At 42.6% G+C, this 21980-nt stretch overlaps 1 protein-coding gene across 1 annotated transcript in view; it reads left to right on the top strand.

The window, feature by feature from the left end:
• The first annotated feature begins 19414 nt into the window (after positions 1-19414).
• LIPC (lipase, hepatic) overlaps positions 19415-21980 on the top strand; it is a 161111-nt gene continuing 158545 nt past the window's right edge. Inside the window, exon 1 of the mRNA XM_011940508.1 lies at positions 19415-19660. The gene's annotated coding sequence lies outside the window, so the exon portion shown is untranslated. The remainder of the gene's footprint in view (positions 19661-21980) is intronic.

The following is a 21980-nucleotide window of genomic DNA, read 5'->3' as shown; positions in this document are numbered from 1 at the left end:
CGCCCGGCTAGTTTTTTGTATTTTTTAAGTAGAGACGGGGTTTCACTGTGTTAGCCAGGACGGTCTCGATCTCCTGACCCCGTGATCCGCACGTCTCGCCTCCCAAAGTGCTGGGATTACAGGCTTGAGCCACCGCGCCCGGCAGTAGACACTTGTAAGTATGGGCAGAACTCAGGTGGGCAGGGAGGAGGAGAACAGCAGACATTTCAGAAAGGGAAAAGCTACCGAAGTGTGGCACTCACGAGGGGTCCGAGAAGACTGATCTCATTGGTAAAACCTAAAGAAACACTTCAGACCAAGGAGATCTTAGTAGAACAGAACTCAGTATCAGATTTGACTGAATAATGTAGTTTGGTTTCAAAAACAACTGACTATATGTTTTGGGGAAGGGGAGTAGGAAAAAATTGTATTTGGCACCATTTGTATTTATATAAATAGCACCACTGATTTATATTAGCACCATTTTACAGATAAAGGAAATGAGACATGGAGACATTAACCATAAACTTGGGAATACTTTCGCTTAATACTTTGGTAAATCTGCTTACTTATACTTTTTGACATGAGCTGGGTGTTATTATAGACAATACCGCCAATGCATGGTATCCCATGGTGTTTACAGCACGGGCTCTGGTTGAGAAACATTGTTCTGGGTGTGTGGGAGAATTCAGGGAAAGCTTCTGACAGTGTTTCTACCACTAAGCATCTCAGAGTCTACTACGCGCTCACACTGAGTCCACCACTCGGTATTCATGACCTTGGACAAGGGGCTGGACTTGTGAATATTAAATTGGCTCGTAAGGGTAAAGCAGACAGGACAGGACGAGGCACACAGAATATGCTCAGTCATGTTGGCTGTTTTTATTATCGCCATCCTTTTTAGTGAAGGTTCCTTAACCCTAGCCTACAAGTTTCTGCTGGATTCATCACCCAAATAAATAGCATCAACTCATCTGGGGGTGGAAAAATGAAAGGGGAATTAGTATAGGGGCCCAGAGGAAAACTTTCCCTTTGCCCTCTGAAGGTTTCCTGAAAAATCAACTCACAAAAGGCAGATTCATTGAACGGCATATAAAATGTATTTGATCACAGTTTTATACGACTTGGGAGCCTTCAGAATGAAGACCCAAAGATACAGGGGGAATTGTCTGTTTTTATGCTTGGGTTCAACAAAGTAAGGACAGTGTGTAGAAATATGATCGGATAAAAAGGCTATGATCTAATGCTAATAGACTGAGTGGGGAAACCTAGCAAGGCCCGTCTGGATTCTTCTTAGCCTCTCTGAGCACGCATGCTTCCTTCTGGGTTTGGGGCAGGGCCTTCTCTGGAACTGGGGTCTTATGACCTACAGTCAAACAAGGTAGCTCAGATCATTTCTTTGTGGCTAGCTTTTATGCAGAAAGATGGGGAGAGGGGAAGCGGGAGTTAGAGTAGTATTTTTAGGTTACAGGGCTGCCTTTGGGGAAAGGGGGTTCTGGTTGATAGGACCTGCCTTGGGGAAGAAGCTAGTTCCTGTATCTAGCCGCCTTGGTGGAGAATGAGACTAAGAGACAGGAGAGCAGAAGAAGATCAAAGGAAAACTTTTGCTTCTGAGCTCTCCATTGTGGGGTATCACCAACATTAGCAAGCCCCTTTCAGGACTTTCCCAACTCTTTCTTCAATAGCCTATTTTCACAGATCTCTCAAAACTCAAGGATTTCAATGTCACTATTCAAGCAGAAAACACTTTCCCCTGCAGCCTCCTTGTTAAATCTGTAGTTTGGACAAGGAAGCAATAAAGCAAGCATGTGCAGGCTGCTGCTCTGAGTAGCCAGCTGAGAAATGATTCCCACTAGGGTGGGTGTGGGGGTGTGCATGTGGGTGTGTGTGTGTGTTGTAGGGAGAGAGAAAAAATGCAACGTACATAGCAGGATGACCCACAGATTCTGAGAACACAGTGACAGGCTGCAGAAGGCAGGGACTTTTACACTTTTGAGCAATCAGCACCTTTATGTGCAATTTATTTCCAGTTTTAAAAAAATGAGGTGGGTGGTTCCTCCATCAAAGTTACCTCCCTGACTTTTAATGGCTCATTACACAGGAAAGGATCCAGAGGATCCTTAATGGTGAATGGGGCTGGAGGCTCTGCCACTGAAAAGGACTGGGTAGACTGAACCTAGAAAGGAGAAGCTAATAGGGCCCAGAGTGGCTGCCTGCAAATATCCGCAGGGCTGACAGTGTGGACAGGAATTAAATATGTTGTGTGTAGGAGCAAGTTGCAGAGAGCAGGTTTCAGTGCAACATACCAAATGTTTTGCTGCTGCTTAGAATAGTCTAAAAATATAATCCACTGTCAAGGAGTAGTGAGTTTCCCATCGTTAGAGTTATGCAAGCAGAGGCTTCATGACCATTTTGTAGGGATGTAGTAATTATTTCAAACATTAAAGCCATTTCCAATTATATAGTTCCCAAATTTAAAACATATATTGCCTATTTGCACATAAGGGGTAGATTCTGCTTCTTTTCTTTGCCTTCCCCAGGCTTGACTCCTTACCAGCGATAGAAAGAGTTTCCACCTCCAAGGCCAGCTCCTGCTGATTGTTACTGGATGACTGGACCACTATGTGGAGGTTTACGAGGCTGTGTAATGTGATCGATGAGTAATGCTAAGGACAAAAAGAAACAGCCAAGGAGGCCCACTTTTCATTTCTGTTGTATATGCAGCAGCTATATATAGTTAAGGATAAGATTTTTAAAATATTTTAAATCTGATTTCCCTTCGCAATAAGCAAAATTCTTTCCTTTCCACCATTATGGTTAGGGCATGAGACTTATTGCCTCAGGGAAGGGGCAGCTGGATCTCCCTAGAACAAAGAGACCATGGGGTAAGAGAGAAAAAAGATACAACGTAGGGGAATTTCCAGCAGACAGAATGGAAAGTAGCAGCCCTTCTTCAGAGGAAGTCAAGAGGTCTGGAGAGGGTGAACTGTGAAGAAGGAGCTTCCTGAGACCTCCCTGCCCTGCCTCCCAGCCTCACTCAGGGCAGGGAGTAAGGACAGATGGAAACCTGGGGTAGGATGAAGGGAAAGACAAACACCAAGACGGATCCATGACGCTTCCTGTTTGGAATTCCAGAGGGAGGACATCTCGTGCTGCCCTGCGCCAACAACATAAAGCAGCCACAGCAGGTCAGAATGACAGGGTGGCGTGTGTGGGAGGAGAGGGCCACAGTCGGGGTCCTGAACATCTCTGTTCACAGGTGGTGTGGAAGTGTCTGGAGTTCTCAAATGCACTAGTGAGGGATACAGAGTTGAGAGCAAGGGGCCAGCCTTGAGTGGCCATTGTGAGTCGTCAAGTGAACACAGTTGATTGCCAGAGGTTCTATAAGGCCTTGAGGTCCGAGACGGACATCACATCAACAAGGAAGCCACCAAGCCTGGAAGGTGGTAAGAGAGCACACCCAGGGGACCCCACCATGAATGTGTCAGTAGCAGGTACACAACGACAGACGCCATGGCCAGAAAGAGTCCCACTGGAGCTCAGAGGAAGCTGGGACACACAGCACTCTCACCAGAAACCTCTCCCGGAAGCAGAAAGGATGCAGAAGCTTCTCTTGTTTGAAGGCACTGAGGAATATCAGAGGGAGGGGAGACCCTCTGAAAGCACCCACAGGGAGCCTGAACTTCAAATTGACTAATTGCTACAAAGGCCATTTTAACCCAGAAAAGACTGAGTTACTTTTAATTCACAAGTATAAGTCATAGTGTGTGACATGATGGAAATGGAACTGGCCTTTCCAAATCTGAGTGTAGACATTGCAGCATCTCCATCATCTCCCTCACACATGTACATGCTGTAAGTTCATGTGCAGTCAATCACGAGTGCCTGTTAAGGTGTAGCTAGAGCAGAAAGATCTGGAAGACTTCTTGAAAGCAGCAGGAAAGAAGGAAGATGAGCAGGTGGGCAAGAGCACTGGTGGTGTGGTAGGAAAGAAAGAGAGAGAAATCCACCTGAAGGGTAACAATAACTAACACTCTGGAATGTTTCTCACATAGCAGGCACTTTGCATCCTCATTTCTCCAAGTGTGGCCTGGAGACCAGCAGACATCACTCAGAGCTTGTTAGAAATCCAGAATATCAGGTTACTCCTTAGACCTACTGAGTAAGAACCTGCATTTTAATGTGATCCCAGGTGAATTGTGTGCTCGTAAGAGTTTGAGAGGTGCTACATTACATGATTTAACATAATCAGCTTAACTCGACAATTCCATCCATTCAAGACAATTCTCTCATTTTGCAGATGAGGAAGCTGAGATCCAACCAAGTTCACATATCTAGTAAGTGATAGAACCGAGATACCAACCCAAGCATCCTGACTCCAGAGCCCTCTTCCCTGTACCAAAGGCTTAGGTCACTCCACTCATTTGTTTCTGGTCAAACGTGTGTTGACAATTGTGTGGATGCACACCTAGAATGTTTTGGAATGATCTGTGAAAATATGGCAGTGACAAGATTTCCTTTTCCAATATGTTTTCCAAAGTAAAACACCAGACATTCATGATTCAACCCATGTCTGGGATTCTGCATGATCAAGTACCCCCAGTATTTTAAGCTTTTGGATAATTCATGGCTATCATGTCTAAATTGTTCTGCTTGTTCTAAATTTGCCCTGCATGTGTACCTTTCAAGATAAGTTCTTTCAGCTGATAAACTCCCATTTTTAAATGCAAATGTGTTTTGAAATGTATCTGTTCCATCATTTCTCCCTCAAAATCATACTACAGCTGAATTACTCAAAAGGAATTCTAGTGAAGCACAGAACATTTTCAAGCATAAGCCTGTGGTGCTTTTCATCTAAAAAGGTGACTAACAGCTTGCATAAGCTTATAACCAGACTTAAAGCTTAAAATCCCTGTGGAGTTTGCAAAGGGCATTGCGAAAGCCAGCCAAACCTGGGAGACATAAATGTCTTTGCATGCTGACTTATCTACCAGTCACGAAACCAGTCTGGTTTAAAATTGCTGTTATTCATTTCAGCTCCACAACCTTTATTTTCATGACAGTGAGTTGAAAAAGCACTCTTACCCCGTTAAGAAAAATAAGAAATGACTTCTATCTAACAAATGTTAATTAGGGCACACAATGTGGTGGAAAGAGTCGTGAAGTGAGATGAAACCCGTGCACCAATATCTGGCATCGGGTGAGTAATTACAAACATACATTTGGAGTCCCAGGTCCAGAATTAACCAGTTTTGTGGCCTTGGGGAAAGGCACTCTCCTCTCTAAGTTCATTTTCCTTGGACTCAGTGATTTCCTAAGATTCCTTCTCACTTCGCAGTCTCAAATTTAAAATCAGATCTTAATTATGTACTAAGTAAATATAGCATACTTAATTTGAAGGATGGCATACTGATAAAGATAGTTAAGAAGATGACAAGGCAGCATGGAAATTAGTCGTTACATAATACGGAACACAAAATGTTGTTTATGATCTCTAAAACTATGTAAGACGCTGCCTGCACTTGAACAAAAGCTGAAAGGAAAGAGCGGGCAAAGAAAACAGTGAGATCACAGGTGGGTCACCTTTCCTTATATTTTGATTGCCACTATTTGCTTTTTGTTTTATGTTTAAAAGCGATACTTTTAGGGAAGCATTTCTTCATGTTTTATGGAGGAACTGTTTGCCTGGCAGTTTGCTGTCATTTATTTTCTCAGCTTCCAAAATAGTGTTAGCCAGGTTGATCTCGTTGCTATTAATGGACTGTGTCACCTTCCAGAGTTCAATCTTGCTTCCAAAGTTGTCACAGCAAGGCAGCCCCCATCCTCTCAGTCCAAACCTGCAACCACAGCCACAGGCTCTACCCTTGCTTTTCCCTACACTGCTGATGGGGAGAGGACAAATACTGAACAGAAAGGTCAAACTGGAGCACCTCAGGTGGGAAGGGACCCCAGAGTCTGTGCCATCCTTCCTCTGAGGTAGCCCATGTCCTATCTACCTGGTTCATGAAGAAGCCCAGCTCTGCCTACTTTGATCCACCCTGAGGGCCTCCACAGCCATTCTGGGCAATGTGTCTCTGCTCTCTACCATGGCAGCATTGGATTGAACCAGTGCCGAGCCCCTGACCCAGGACGGCCAGTCGGAGCCTCTTTCCTGGACATTTGAAATTGGGACTAAGAAAGAGCCTCTCTTGAGACGGTAAAATTGAAAACATGTCAGCACGTCAGCTTGGGTGCTATGGGATAGGCTATTGCCATGTGGACTGGAAAAGCAGAGAAAGTTCTCGTGAGGGGCAGCATGCCAGTAAGGAGAAAAAGTATCTGGATAGCTTTTTGCACCCCGTTCCAGCCTCTCCCTGAGGGACTGCGGCAGCCTGTCCTTGGGTTCTGTGAAACAGACTGAATCCCTATAATAAAGTATATTTTTCAGCTTAAGCTAAGGCAAGTTGGTTTATTTTACTTGCCATCAAAAGCGTTCTAATACAGCTTCCCCCCCTCCCTCAGTTCACTGAGGGACCCTCCATCCCGCATGCCACTGGAGGCCCTGTGTGACCCTGATGCCCTGCCTGGTCTCCCACTCCACATTTCAGCCACGCTGGACCCCATGTGGCTGTGCCACAGGCCTCCTTGCCTCATGTCTCTGGCCTCTGCTAGCTGCTTTGCTTGAAATGCTCAGCAGCCCACTAATCTCCCTCTCCAGCCTCCCCAGACAGGTAAAAAAATAAAACCTAGCTGCAGGAGCTGCTTACCTCCCTTGACTTTCAGCCTTGCATGTGATTAAAACTCTAGACAGAGGGCTGCCTGGGATGCTGGGAACCACTCTTTCTAATCCATGCTAACCAGAACAGGCTTTGAGTTTACAGAGAGCAGGTCCTTCCAGGGAAGCTGAGGGAGACGAACCTCCTTGCTGCAGCCTGAGATGATGTTGTTCTCATTAGGTTTGGCTGCATTCTTTTTTATGAGGATTTCCTGTGCACCCAGGTGAAAGGCAGGCAGTGCCCAGCAGCCCTGTGCTTTACTGAGGAATCAACCATCATGCGAAAGTAGATGTGGGGACTTTTTACCTTCTAGGGCACAAGTGAAAGGAGAGGTTCTCTGGATATGCCTGGATAAAGGAAGACCTCACCCCCAAAAGATTTTCTGAAGAGCAGAAAATGTGCACATTTTAATCCTTGATTGAGTTGAAAGGAATGGCAAATAATAACATTACGCAGTGCCTACATGTAGAGCATACGCAGTGCTTGACAAAAGTCCTCTAACGTAGGTGGTAGTATTATCCCTGACTTAAAGGAAGTGAGGTACAGAGGTTAAGCAACTCGTTGAGGCTACAGAGGGACAAAGTGGGACTCTAGCCGCAAAGCTAGTCTGCCTGGCTCCAGTGATTGCCTCTAAGCCAGTGGCTCTCAAAGTGTGTTCCCTGGACCAGCAGCATCAGCATTACTGAGAAGGTACTTGTTAAATGCAAATTCTTGGGCCCCAATCTAGACCTAAATAAATCAGACACTCTGTTCTCAGAGCCCAGCAGTCTCTAGGGGATGCTGAGGCACACTCTGCACCCTCATTACTCAATGCGGGACTCCATCCAGTGGCATCAGCATTGCCAGGGAGCTGATTAGAAATGCAGACTCTCAGGCTCCACCCCAGACCTCACGAACTGGAATCTGCATTCTACCATCTTCAGGTGATTTGTATGCACACTAAAGTTTAAGAATTAGGCCAGGCGCGGTGGCTCACGCCTGTAATCCCAGCACTTTGGGAGGCCAAGGTGGGCAGATCACAAGGTCAGGAGTTTAAGACCAGCCTGCCCAACATAGTGAAACCCCATCTCTACTAAAAATACAAAAAATTAGCCAGGCATGGTGGCAGGTGCCTGTAATCCCAGCTACTTGGGAGGCTGAGGCAGGAGAATTGCTTGAACCCAGAAGGTGGAGGTTGCAGTGAGCCAAGATCACACCACTGCAGTCCAGCCTGGGCGACAGTGTGAGACTCTATCCCCCCAAAAATAATAATAATAATAATTAAAAGGCACTGCTCTGCATTGTGAGGAGCAAACAGCTGGCATTCAATACAATATAATTTTAATCCTGTTTAAAGTCCAGAAGAGGAAGAGGGGAGAGTGGAGAAATCCACTGTGAATTAAATTGACAAAATACAGATTGACAGGAGAAAAGGCATACAAATTGTAGATTTTTTCATTCTACATGCATGGGGGCTTCACTGAAAAGAAGTGAAAAACCCAAAGAAGCAAGTTATGCCCACGGTCTTGTCTTGTATATCATTCTAACAAAAGGTGATAAATTGTGGAGAAGTGACTAGACAAAGAAAAGAGGGCTGATAAAATTTGGGAAATAGGAGTAATAAATTGTGGGAAAGTGAGGAGGAAATACATGGGGGAAACTAATGAAAGATCAGGGTTATTTTAATAAGGTCTGTTTTTGCAGACTCATCCTGGTGCCAGATCTTCATTTCCAGTGATGAGAGCTGCACACCTTATCCTGACACAGAAGAGGGGAGGAAATTTATGCTCTGCTTTTAGGCAGATAACATGAAAGTAGAGAACTTTTCCTTTATCTGTTGATTCACAATGGCTCAAATAATCTTTATGCCAAAGTGGCAATATTTTGGGGTGGCACATTCTAGACTCCTTCACAAACAAGAGGCAAGTAATCAGTAAGCCTCACAAAGGCAAAAAGGCCCAGCTTTGCAGCTTTCAGTAATACTACCACAGCAGTGAAATTGTCTAGTGGTGATTAGAATAGAAGTCATCATGCCCTATTGGCTTATAATAATCACAGATTTATTTTCCAAATATTTCTGTGCAATATATACTTTTATAAATAATTACCTTATATATATTATATAAATTACTTTTATACTTAATTACCACAGCCCCTTGGATGACTATCCATATTATGAAACACAAACAACATAACCTCTAAAATGATGCTGAGGAGGTTTACTTATTAACATGAAAAGTTTCTTGTTTGTGTATTAAGTGGGGGTAAACTCAACTTACTTCTTACATACTTCTTACAACTAGTTATAGATAGGTATGCAGGCAGATGACAGATTCATAAATGGTATAAATATACAAATATATATAAAGAGAGAACAGGAAAGCCAATAAGATGCTAACACTGGTTATATTTTTGAAGTAAGGGTTATAGCCATGTTTTATTTTCTTCTCTTGGCTTACATTTTCTAAATATTCTTCAATAAACCTACCTTATTTTATGAAAATGAAAAAAGGTCTTTGTAAAAATCTTATGTACTATTTTAATTCACTCTACTGGTTACATGATTTTTCTCAAAGAACTGTTTCATTCCTTTGTGTCTAATCTTTCTATTTTAACCATTTGGAGAGGACATCTCTATAATGTCTAACAGAGTCCCTGCTCCTGAAATGTTCTCTACTGATCATAATAAACAGTGCTGGTGTCACAGGTTTGTAACTCCAGACTCCATTATTGTACTGTGCTGTCCTCAGGTGATACTGAAGGGCTACAGCACACTTAGCCTGTCACTCAGTGACTGCAGTTTGCTGTGCTCTTAGCTCTTGGATCTCACATCTGCTCAGTTTTAGCATCTTCAGGCAGTCCACACTATCTGTCAAAGCGTATGCTGTTACATGCTCCCTACTCTCTTCTAATCTGTGGCTTTCGATATACTGAATCCTTAGAAATTAGAGGACCTCTATGACTATCACTGAATGTAAATAAGAGTAAGCATTTTCCAAGTCAAAGCTCAAGGAAGTTTCCCAAGAGGAAGACATATACATGAGCTTCCCTCCGGTCTCAGCTGCACACAGCCTTTTCCGGTTTGTCTTCCTGTTCCTGAGTCTATTCTAAATTAGTGGAGTTACTGGAGAGCAGAGTTCTGCATACGTGAAGTGGCAGTGTTTCTCATGGCAAATAGCTGCTTGATAAAGAAATCGCATGGCTCAGATGCTCTGGACATCTCCCTCCAAGGGAAAGAGGCCACAGATGGCAAGAACAGAACCAACTGGGGTCCCCTCTACCCCCACCCCATCAAGGTGAGGTTATTTAGGGTTACCACCTGGCTACTAGATTTGCCAGATGGCAAGCCTGAGTAACTGCTCAGAAAGGGAGGAACTGCCCAATCCATTACCCTCGCACAGTAGACACTGTTAATTTAACATGTGGTGCACATCATGGTACACAACACGGGGAATGAGGTGGCATAGAGCTGTCATAAAGGCAGCCATCCGGGCTCATGTTGGACAGCCCTGCTCACAGTGGCCGTGGGAACAACCCAACTGAATTTTGTAGGGGCAGGGATGAGGGCAAGGCATCGGCAATGGGGGATGGGGTGGAGAGTTGGGTGGGGGAGGCGGGGCATGTGCCCACCTGTGCCACTGGCCTCAGAACTGAAATGGTTTTGGCTGCAGGAAAGTCAGTTGCTTCCATCTCTGAGACATCACTGTCTCCTGCCCACCCTCATCTTATTCTGAGTTTTTCTTCATTATTTTCAATTTTGATGAAAAAGTCCTATTTTTCCACCAATTCGGGAAAAACAAACATATGACTAAAGGTCGTTTTGAATACTTTGATGGTACTAGTCCAACTCGGATAGTGACAAAAATGGTTTTCTCTTAGGAAATGGCATGTATGTCTGGTGGGGTGGGGTGAGGTCAGGGAAGGGAGACTTCATGCACTTTGGCTCTCTTCTCGAATCAGCTTGTGACAGAAAAGCTCCAATAGGTCCCAGCAGGGCTGTCAGTTGTGGGGCTGATAGACACAGGACCTTGGCACCACAGAGAGTGACACCCACAAAGAAAAGCAAGTGAACCGGACCGTGCCCCGTGTCGGGCATGGTAAGCTACATGGGGACAGGAAGCTTCTTGTCATCATTCAGATCCCTTTATATTGGCTCTCATTCCCCACAGTGCCCAGCTGCCCATGCTGGGACATGAAGAGGGAGATGGAAGCAACTGGCTTTCCAGCAGCTAAAACGATCTCAGTTCTGAGGCCAGTGGTACACGTGGACACATGCCCTGCTTCCTGCCTCTCCCACCCAACTCTGCCAAGATCAAGCAGTCTGTTTTACATCTGTGGTAGTAAATTCATGTAGGCATCAAGTATTTACTCGATCAAGACCAGCTTAATTCTGTGTCTTTAACCCTGCTCTTCAGACACTGAGTACTTTGCATGACTTAACTTCTGGAACATTAGTTAGGGTGGGGGACGCTCCTGTGACCCACTTTAAGGAGCTGTCACCATTCCCACTGCTCTCTAAGGAATGTCCTCAGCCAAGAACTGTTTTATGTCCTCCTCAAGGCCGTGCCCATTACTGCCATTACTGTCACAGGGAAGGAGAGACAGCAGCTTAGGAGTGAAAATGAAGGAAACTCTTCACCCGTGTTTTAGAACAAATATAAAGAAATAAACCAAAAATACCCAGGAGAATTCCACATACATTACATTTTTATCATGCTTTTCCATTGCCATGTACATTTGCAGCTTGTCTACAATGCAGAATAACCCTGGGAGCCCAGAACCTGGCGTGGCCCTTGGCATATGAGGAGACCGGGGTACAAAGGTTCCTGGATCACAGAAAGAGTGGGAGACAGAGCAGGTCTGAAACTCCCGCTTCTGACTGGGGTGCTTGTTCTCTCCACACCAAACCCCACTGCTTGCACCCATGTATTGCCTTCTATCAAAATGTTCTTTGCTGCTCCTCATCTAGGCTGTGCCCTCTTCGTCGACCCCATACTCTCATTTTATTTTCATCAGTGTTATACCATCTGTGTCTCAATTCTTAAATACCATGTTCATCACTTATTAAATCAGAGAGAGCAATAGTGTCTCAGTCTCACAGTCTGATGTTTTCTAGCTCCTAGGCAGCTGGTCTTGCTCCAAAATAATCCCCTTTGGGGAGGAACCTACAATGAGTCTTTCTCAGATGCCAAGGTGCCCACTTCTAGTGGTGTCTTAGTGTCACACATCCAGTGTGGCATGGAGCAAAGCGAGACAAAAACCAGGGAGAGCTTAGTGTCAGACACCCGGCAGCAAGTGGCAGTCCCGTGAGTCTAACTGGGAGAGGTCAAAAGTTGACAAGACCTGGGAGTGGATACCATAAAATGTGAGTCACAGATGAAGAGATGGGAAAGTAGATGATATTACAGGGGGCACGCTTGGTTTATTTGGCACAAGGAAGCCTTTAAAGGGTCCAGGTATGACTGTCTCCTTTTGCTCCCCAGTGTCCCAAAGGCACCACCTGTCACCTGGCAGATGACTGACTCGGCAGCCTGGGAGTTCACAGGAGGTCAGCCTGCCTTGGACACAGCCCTGTTGAGTGAAGCCAAGGCATCTCACACAACAGTAATAGGTTAAAGCCAACAGATGTCTTCACACCCTACATCATAGAGAAAGTCTGGATGAGAGAGGAATAATTGACAGTGTCCCTGATCAAAACGGACATCTTGTCACAGCATATTTAGCGGAAAACACATAGGAAACAAATGCTCAATTCTCCATCCAGGCTGTAGTACCAAATATACCACTGCCAAGAAAAAAGCATTTAATAAAATCCTTTAAGTTTTATCTAGAGTAGGTGCTATATGGAGCAATTAGTCAGACAGCAAGCTCATGGTGCAGTGCAAACAAAGCTGGTATAAACAAATAGGAACAGCACAGTAATCCAACAAATATGTAATGAGCACACCTACTATGTTCCAGGCACCAAGCTAGGTTCTGACATCACACCAAAGCTGTTCTTCAAAGCTTCCAAAGCAAGTTCACATACACAGGCAAATCTGATCCTCACAAAACCAAGTGACATAAGGAGTTATTGTCCCATCCCCACTCTGCAGATGAGTAAACTGATACTCACTGGGGTCAGAGGAGTGATCCAAGGTCATAAGACTAAAGCTGAATATAGCATCAGTCTGTGAACACCTGTACTCTTCTGTATTGGGCAAGAATCTCAGAAAATAGAAAACGAAGAGTCACAGAACATCTTGAGATGGGAGTCTCCCAATATGTGTCAATTTTACTTGCTTTTAATAGTTCTAGATGTCACCCAAGGGCTACTTGTCTTCATGCGCCTGAATACCTATGTAATTTTTCTTACTTATGCCAAAAGCCTGATCCTCAACTCTGTACTCGCTCTACCTCAGATGTCTCTGCATTTTGCCTTCTATACTTTTTGTTGGGAAGGGTAATGTATTAGTAAGGACATGTTCAGCTTCAAGCAACAGAAAACCCAACTAACATAATTAAAGACATTTAATTATCTTATATAACAAAAGATATGAACGCAGGCAATTCCAGAGTTGGCACCTTAGCTCAAAATTGTCATGAAACAAACCAGACCATCCTTTCTTTCCACTCTACCATCCTTACACTTGTTGCCTCGTGGCTATAAAATGGCTGCTACAGCTCTAATCTAGTGTTCTCAGAGGTCTGTGGCCAAAGGCATATCCCAGTCACATGACCACTCCAGCAGCAAGGATGGCTAGGAAAGCAAGAATCCAGTATTTGTGACCTTCACAGTGGGTGTGTGGTGGTGCGCATAAGGAAAAAAGTCAACAGGGTTATTAGATAACTCATCCACAGTTTCTTTCTGATTCCTGGTCAGAGTCAGAGCTGAAAACCAGTTCCTCTTGAGCAGAAATATGGATTGGATTTCTTGACACTATCTACATGTTGCTCTACTCATTTTCTATTGCTGCAAAATAAATAACCACAGACTTAGCAGCTTAAGACAATGCCCACTTATTTTCTCACAGTTCTATGTAGGTCAGAAGTCCAGGAAGGCTTGAGTGGATTCTTTGCTCATGTACTTACAAGGCTAGAATCAAAGTGTTAGTGGGGCCAACCTCTCATCTAGAGACTTCGGAATAATTCACTTCCATGCCCAATCAGGTTGTGAGCAAAATTTAGCTCCTTGCAATTGTAGGACTGAGGTCTCCATGGCCTTGCTGGCTGTCAACCAGGGACCAGTCTCAATGCTAAAGGCCACTCTCAGTCCTGGCACCTGGCACCCTCCATCTTCAAAGCCAGCAATGATGCATTGAATCCTTTTCATACTTTGAATCTCTCTGACTTCCCCACTTCTGCCACCAGCCAAAGAGGGCTCATCTGCTTAGATAATAGTATAGATAATAAGTCTTCTGCCATATGCGTGGATGTAACACCAGAGGGTAAAGATCATAAGACCATCTTAAAATTTTACCTACCACAGTTACCACTAAAAATATGTAATTAGGACTTATTCCTGGAGTTCAGGATAGGGTCAAGGTTCGCTGAATCATGACAGGCACAGGAGGACTGCCAATCAAAACAAGGACTCTGCAAGTGAAAAGTTAAAGGAGAGAATGGCTGTTGTGTGGGCAACAAGGAGTGTCTGATTTAATTTTTTTCTGTGAAATTGAGTTATTAACCTGTCAACATAAATTCACAGAGCTATAATATTGGAGAGGAGAGGTTTGTTTTTTATAAAGGGTTGCAGCCTGCAGGCTAGAAATCCCATAGACTTGGAAGCACAGCCTCCAGAAGAAACCAAAAGCAGGCACTTTGAGGGAGGAAAGAGTAGAACAGTAATTTGTGCTGAATGGGTTAGCTAAGTACACATACTCGACACGTTATAGGAAGAGCAATGAATATTCCCGAAGGGAGGTGCATACATGCCTACTAAACAAATATGCATGTTACGTGTGTCCTATGTTCACTTTGGGGTACAGACTTAACATTTAAATTCCTTGCAATTAGGTCCTATATGTCAAATGGTGAAGCAGAGGACAGGAAGGCACTTGGTGCAAGCCTCTGTAAACTGGCCACAACCAGTCTATGGTCAGTGGACTCTTACCAGGAAAAAGTTACTGAAATCAGTCTCCTATCCAATCAAAGTAGTAGTTATGGCTTGCAGAAAAGGGGTAGGGAGATGGATCAGTTAGTGTCTGGTGGTTGGTGAGCTGCAATTATTTCAACATTGCTTCTCTGGAGGCCAGTGCTTATTTAGCTGCTAGAGAAAAAGAAAAACCTTGCAGCTGTTAGAACCTAGTTTATTCTTTAAGTGTTCAGATGTGTGACTTAACCCTACCCTGGCATGGCCTTGGGTCTTGTTTATAATTTAGTATCTTTTTGCCACAAAGAGTCCATTCCATCATTCTTATGATCTCTATTTTAACACCCCTAATTTAGTTAAACAATAGAACATCGTCTAGCTGGTGAAAATTATTTTTTTATAAGAACATAGTATATAAAAACCACTAGTCAGGACAAGGATCCCTGCTTCTTTTAACTTTCCCTTCCTCTCCCTCCAGCCTCACTATCCCCACCCCATCTCCTCAGCCTGTACCACACTCCCCGATGGACTATGAAGAATGCAGACTAACAGGGAGTTTGATAGTGTTTTCTTGCAAAAGTACTGAGTGTAGCCAGATTTCTCATGTGGATTTTTCACTAGTTAGTTTCTATTAGGCAATACGGAAGGACAAGGGTGGATGGAGAAAGGAGGCATATGTCATACAGCTTCCTCACAGCAGGTCCTAACACTGTCCATGGTGTTTAGAATGAGCCTTTATGTGGCTTTCCATTGGTTTCTAGTGAAAAATCACATCCCTCTCTGAGATGGAGACACCCCATCACCTGCTCTTTCATGGCATTATTTTCTGTTTCACTGCCTCAAACCAGACTCAGACCTCCAATGCCCTTTATTTCAATTAGTTTTACCTGTTTCATGACATCTATTTGGGTTTAACTTTTGGTTCCTCCACCAAAAACTCTGAAATTCCAGGTCAGAGTTCTCCAAGGAGTTTATATGTGTTTGCACAAATGTGTGGAAATCCTTAGGAACTACAAATTATCAACCACTCAGAGCTCAGTGCCTCGGTATTTTTTGCTTTTGTGGAGGCTTGTGTTTACCTTTTATTTTAAGCGCTTTCCAGCCTATCCTCTTGAAGCACCTCGCCTTACCGGGAGCCTTGTTCATTTGTTCTTGCTGCCTCCTTCATTCAGAAGATCCATCAGTCAGTGTCTGAAACAAGGACCTTCTGTGTAGAATCAAAAGCCACCACATCACAGCTAAAGGCAACAGAATGCAGTGGGCATTGTTGTTTGTACACAGGCCTTCATCTCTTTCAGAAGTGTCTCTGTTTGAAATGAATGAGGCAGACAAGAGTGTGGCTTCAAAAGCAACTCTCTTCCTCTGGGCTTTGCGTATTGAAAGTCCTGTGAGCACTGCTACTAGAAAGTAAAGAGAATAAAAGGCAAACCTGAGGCAGTCTACAGGTTCCTATGCAAGGCACTCACACCCAGCCTCAGCCAGGCAGTACCGCCAGTCTTTGGCCTTCACTTTGTCTATTTGAGTTTGCAAGGTTAACATGAAAGAGGCTGTTTATTTTCTCCCAACGATTATGCTTAAATATTACATGAACTTCCCTCACCTAGACTCTTGCCCAGATGTATAATAGGCTTCTCTCTCTGCCGGTACCTCTTAAGGGTGTCATTGCTGATGGAAATAGAGCTGCCTTCACTACTGTTGCCATGGTTACAGTTTCTGGACCAGAAGATTGGCTGATCCTTGGCCCAGCTCTTCCACCTGGCTATCATCTCCTCTACAGCAAGAGGCCTCCTTATTCCCTGGTCTATTTTGTGTTTGGCTGGAAGATTGGAGAGCACATCATTTTCCATGGTACTTATGACCCTTCTGTAGACTCTTAATGACCCTAATGTTGATTAGGACCCAAAGTCTTGGGCCAGTGGAAAAGTTAAAACAAAGTTCAAGACTCATATAAATGATGATCCCAATAATCATCTATATGGCTTAAGAATCATCACCTCCATCTTTTGTCTGCAGAGGGTTTGCAATGAGTGCTAGAGAGTTCAGAGCCAAATATCTGGCCCATCACTGGGAAGTATAAAAGACTGTACAACATGTATTTGAAATGTAATTTCATTTATCAATTCACTATATTTTTCCCATGCTTTTTTTCTACCTAAATTTTCCTCTTAATGTCTTGCATTGTTTGTATCTTTTAAAAGTGCTTTAAATTCTTTTGAAGCAAAACTAAATATAAAGAAAACATACATATAATCATCAAAAATCCACTGGATTCTTGCTATTATGAGGGGAGGGGAAAAAGTACAAAGGTTTTTGTGTCCAAAAAGAGACAAGTTTACACAATGCCAAGTACCTAGAACATATTCTGTGTAAAATCAAATTGAATAATTTTATATATATTTTCTATTGGAAAAAATGTACACATGATTAGATTCAAGAAAAATTGAATTTCTGGTACAAAGGTGGAATAGGGACATGGCTTTCCTAATCTAAGAAGCTCACAAATAACTAAGAGCCTGCTAGATAGAGGTGTTCACACAAGAAAGTTGGGTAGTACTTTCAAAAACCTGAGATAGGTGGGGCACAGTGGCTCATGCCTGTAATCTCAGCATTTTGGGAGGCTGAGGTGGGCACATCACTTGAGATCAGGAGTTCGAGACCAGCCTGGCAAACATGGTGAAACCAAAAACACAAAAACTACCAAAAACACAAAAATTAGCCAGGCATCATGGTGCATGCCTGTAGTCCCAGCTACCTGGGAGCCTGAGGCAGGAGAACTGCTTGAACCTGGGAGGTGGAGGTTGCAGTGAGCCAAGATCCCACTACTGCACACTAGCCTGGGAGACAGAGCGAGACTCTGTCTCAAAAAACAAAAACAAAAACACAACCTGAGATGGACCGTGTGAGCAGGTGATACCATCAGGGAGTGCTCAGTGGGTTCTAAAAATCCCAGCGTCCTGCACACAGCCAAAGCTTCACAAATGTGTAACAAATAAACAGGGAAAATAAGTAAAAAACATTATGGCTGTGAGCTAAATAATAAATTCACAGATAATCTTCAAATTAACCTGGGTAGAAATGAATTAGCAATACTGAGAAAACTGGATGCTATCAAGGGTGTTAGAGTTATTTTAATCCTCTTGACAACACTTTGAGATAGATGTTTTTGTCTCCAGTTGTTTTTCAGATGAGGTTGAGGAAGGTTAAGTAATTTGTGCAAGACCATATAATGAGCAAGTGAAAGACCCAGGACTTGAGCCCAAGGCTCTCTAATTCTTTTTTTTCTTTTTTTTTCTTTTTTTTTTTTTGAGACGGAGTCTGGCTCTGTCGCCCAGGCTGGAGTGCAGTGGCGCGATCTCGGCTCGCTGCAAGCTCCGCCTCCCGGGTTTACACCATTCTCCTGCCTCAGCCTCCCGAGTAGCTGGGACTACCGGCGCACGCCACCTCACCCGGCTAGCTGTTTGTATTTTTTTAGTAGAGACGGGGTTTCACCGTGTTCGCCAGGATGGTCTCGATCTCCTGACCTCATGATCCGCCCGTCTCGGCCTCCCAAAGTGCTGGGATTACAGGCTTGAGCCACCGCGCCCGGCCAAGGCTCTCTAATTCTAAAAGTAGAATCTATCCCCTCAGTCTACTCCATTGTTGCCCAAGCTAAGGTTAAGAACACAAATCTGGCTGGGCACAGTGGTTCATGCCTACAATCTCAGCACTTTGGCGGGTGGATCACTTGAGGTGAGGAGTTTGAGGCCAGCCTGGCCAACATGGTAGAACACCGTCTCTACTAAAAATACAAAACTTAGCTGGGTGTGGTGGTGTGTGCCTGTAGTCCCAGCTACACAGGAGGCTGAGGTAGGAAAACCACTTGAACCTGGGAGGTAGAGGTTGCAGTAAGCTAAGATCGCACCGCCGCACTCCAGCCTGGATGACACAGTGAGACTCTGTCTCAAAAAAACAAACAAACAAACAAACAAAAAAGAGACCACAAATCTGAAGCCCCATCCCAGACCCACTGAATCAGAATCTCTAGGGAGGCACTTGGAAACATTTGTGTAACAAGACACCAGATGATGATTATTCTCAGAGAAGTTTTAAAAAAAAAAAAGACGCCTCTATTGCATCAGATGGGAAATGAACCCACAGCTTCCTCTGAGTGATCAAATAGAAGCCATCAGAGATTTGAAGTTCATACAACTAAAACTAAATCAGGTCAGTCTGGAGCATATCAGATTATGACATTATAGACTATTCTTCAGTTTGGTAATATAGAATTGTCTGATTTAAGGTTTTCTGGATCCTAAAATACTAAGAACATTTGAAAAGTTAAAAATGGGTTCCATTTTAAACCTGAGACTTTTTTTAGCTTTCCTCACTGCCTCTGATCCTGAGGAGCAGAAGTGAATGTGAATGCCCTTTGAATTCCTAGCAGCTTTCACTGATGCAGAGGTTCCAGCGGTACAGGGGCTGGAAGACTGCTGAGGAGAACCACAAGCTGAGAACCAGTCCTCATCTCTGGTTGCCCCCCTACGCCACCCTCATTGCTTTTCATTGGATGAGCAAGTCACACAATCCAGGAAGTAGAAAATCTATCATTGCTTGCTTGGTTTTTCTTAGTTTCAGTTTTTCCACACTTGATGAGAATTGCCGAGGCACAGCAAAGCCTGCAGCTTCCATACCTGCCATGAAAGCAAATAACTTATTCGTAAACCTAAGCACTTAATTAACTAAATGGAAAGCAAGGCAGTGAGTGATTCCTGACATGGCTGAATTTAAGTCAAGCTGTGAAGCTCCAGGTACAGCCAGAAATGGAGATGGACAACTTGAACTGAACCCTGAGAGCTTCTAAAGGGCTTTGGACCACTGCTTCTCAGCAGTTTTTCTTGTAAGTTATTCCCATTATCTCAAAGAAAAATTTAAAATATGGTTGGAGAAAAGTATAGAACTGATTATCCCCATTTTGAGCATAGATCATCGTTTAACCAATTTGCTTTATAATTGCCAAGAAACTTGCTTTGAATGGTATTTCCAGACGTAATATCTACAGTAGCAAATATTGACAATTGCATTTTACAAATAATCAGTTTAATATGCTTTAATATGCTTCTATTTGTGAGTGCTCTTGATCTCATTTAGTCTTCGAAGCAACTCTCTCACATTGGTATGCTTATTAACATGATTTTACAGATAAAGATGCCTGTAAGTAGCTTCCTCACAGGGTATTTAAGGAACTTGTAGAAGGCCCACAGCTAGTAGCTGGGAGCCCATCTCATATCAATACACTAGCTTCACCCCAAAGAACTTTATACATTTAGGCCATTGATTTCTAAAAAGACAAATTCTCATGCTAGATTAAAACATAAGACCCAACAATATGTATGTTCTTTAAAAATAGGAATCTGTCACCAAAAAAATGCAGAAATGCTAAAATAAAAAGGTTTTATGAGGAAACTCATACAACAAAAAGAAAACAGTTGGTAAAGTTGATAGCACATAAAAGAGATTTTGAAGCCAAAAACATAGGGAGAGGATACAAAGAAGCTCCTGATTATGGTAAAAAATATAAAATCAACTGTGAAGACAGAGATTACTAAAGTTAGAAATGCAAAGAGAAATAGATTAAAAAACAAGCAATTGTAATGGGAGGGTTTAATTGATTTCAAGGCTAAGAAAAAAATAGACAATATTAAAAAATAAAGACAAATTTAAATAGACAAAAATTTGGAAGACATTGAAGATGTGACAAAAATAGACAATAGAGGTTATGTTATACAATTGATAAGTTAGAACGAATACACATACATTGAACTCAATACCAACATAGATTATACATTTTTTCCATATGTGGGCATTGGTACATATATACTAACTCTCAAATTAGGCCCCAAAAATTGAATCAAGAGGAAAAAATATACATATTTTCTCACCACATGCAATAAAACTAAATGTGAATAAGTAAAAGCAATGAATGAAAGGAGCCTCAGACAAAAAAAAATCTAACCAAGAGCCTTTGCAGCAAACAGTTCAGGGTTTAGATTATAAACTCCATTCCTTACTGCAGTGTGACCTGGGCAGTTTACTGAACCTCTCTGAACCTTGGATTCCTCATCTAAAAATGTGGCTCTACTTTGCAAAGTTGTTATGAAGATTATCTATGAAGTATGTCAAATAAACTAAGACTTAAAAGGGAGTTAAAACCACAGCCATACAATATAACTCCATTTTTAATGTACTCATATTTAACTAGAAAAAGTGTCTAGAATTTTTGTTGATTGAAAGCAAAAGTCTATAAAATATTCATCCAAATACTAACAGTGGTTATCTCTATGCACTCTATGCATATCTCTACATTTCTGCTGATTTTTGTTATATTGCTTTATCTTTTCTACTATGAATATATAGCATATGAATAATAAAAAATAGTAAAGATGAAAATAAACATGAACTTCTGAAAAACGGAGTACAAGAAGAAAATAAGTATTTATGCTTGGGTGGCCTACAGATAGTGGTTGCTATAGGCATGCAGCCATCTCAGTTGCTTGCCTGTCATTATAAATTCTAAAATATCCTCAATTTCTGTCTTTCCACATATATACATATATACGTGTATATGCACACACATATATAAAACACACATATATTTTATATTTATATACGTTATATATATGTTTTTATATATATATAAACAACACAATATTGGAATAACTGACAATCTGAATGTGGATGGTGGGATTAATCATATGGTATCAATATGAAATTTCCTGATTTTACTGTTAAATTTCTAATTTTACAAAAGAAAATATTTGTGTCAGGAAATATATATTGAAGTATTTAGGTATATATGTATGTATGCAGCTTACTCTCAAATTGTTCTGAAAAACATTCACATATACATAGAGACAGAGTGAATGATAACTAGGGAAAAATGCAAACCAACAGTGCACCTAGGTAAAAGGTGTATAGGAGTTCATACTAGTCTTTTAACATTTCTATTAGTTTAAAATTATATTAAAATACTAATAAAAATTTACAGCAGCAACAAATTAACAGGTATCAATGTCTAACAACCACAGAAACTTTCCTAAACTACAAGTTCAAGTAGAACAGGGGTCTCCAACCCCCAGTACCAGCCTGTGGCCTGTTAGGAACCCAGCCACACAGCAGGAGGTGAGCAGCGGAGCTATATCTGTATTTACAGTTGCTCC

Source organism: Colobus angolensis, unplaced genomic scaffold, assembly GCF_000951035.1.
Source record: "Colobus angolensis palliatus isolate OR3802 unplaced genomic scaffold, Cang.pa_1.0 Scaffold19, whole genome shotgun sequence".
Taxonomy (NCBI): domain Eukaryota; kingdom Metazoa; phylum Chordata; class Mammalia; order Primates; family Cercopithecidae; genus Colobus; species Colobus angolensis.
This window is presented reverse-complemented; position numbering and strand designations above follow the sequence as displayed.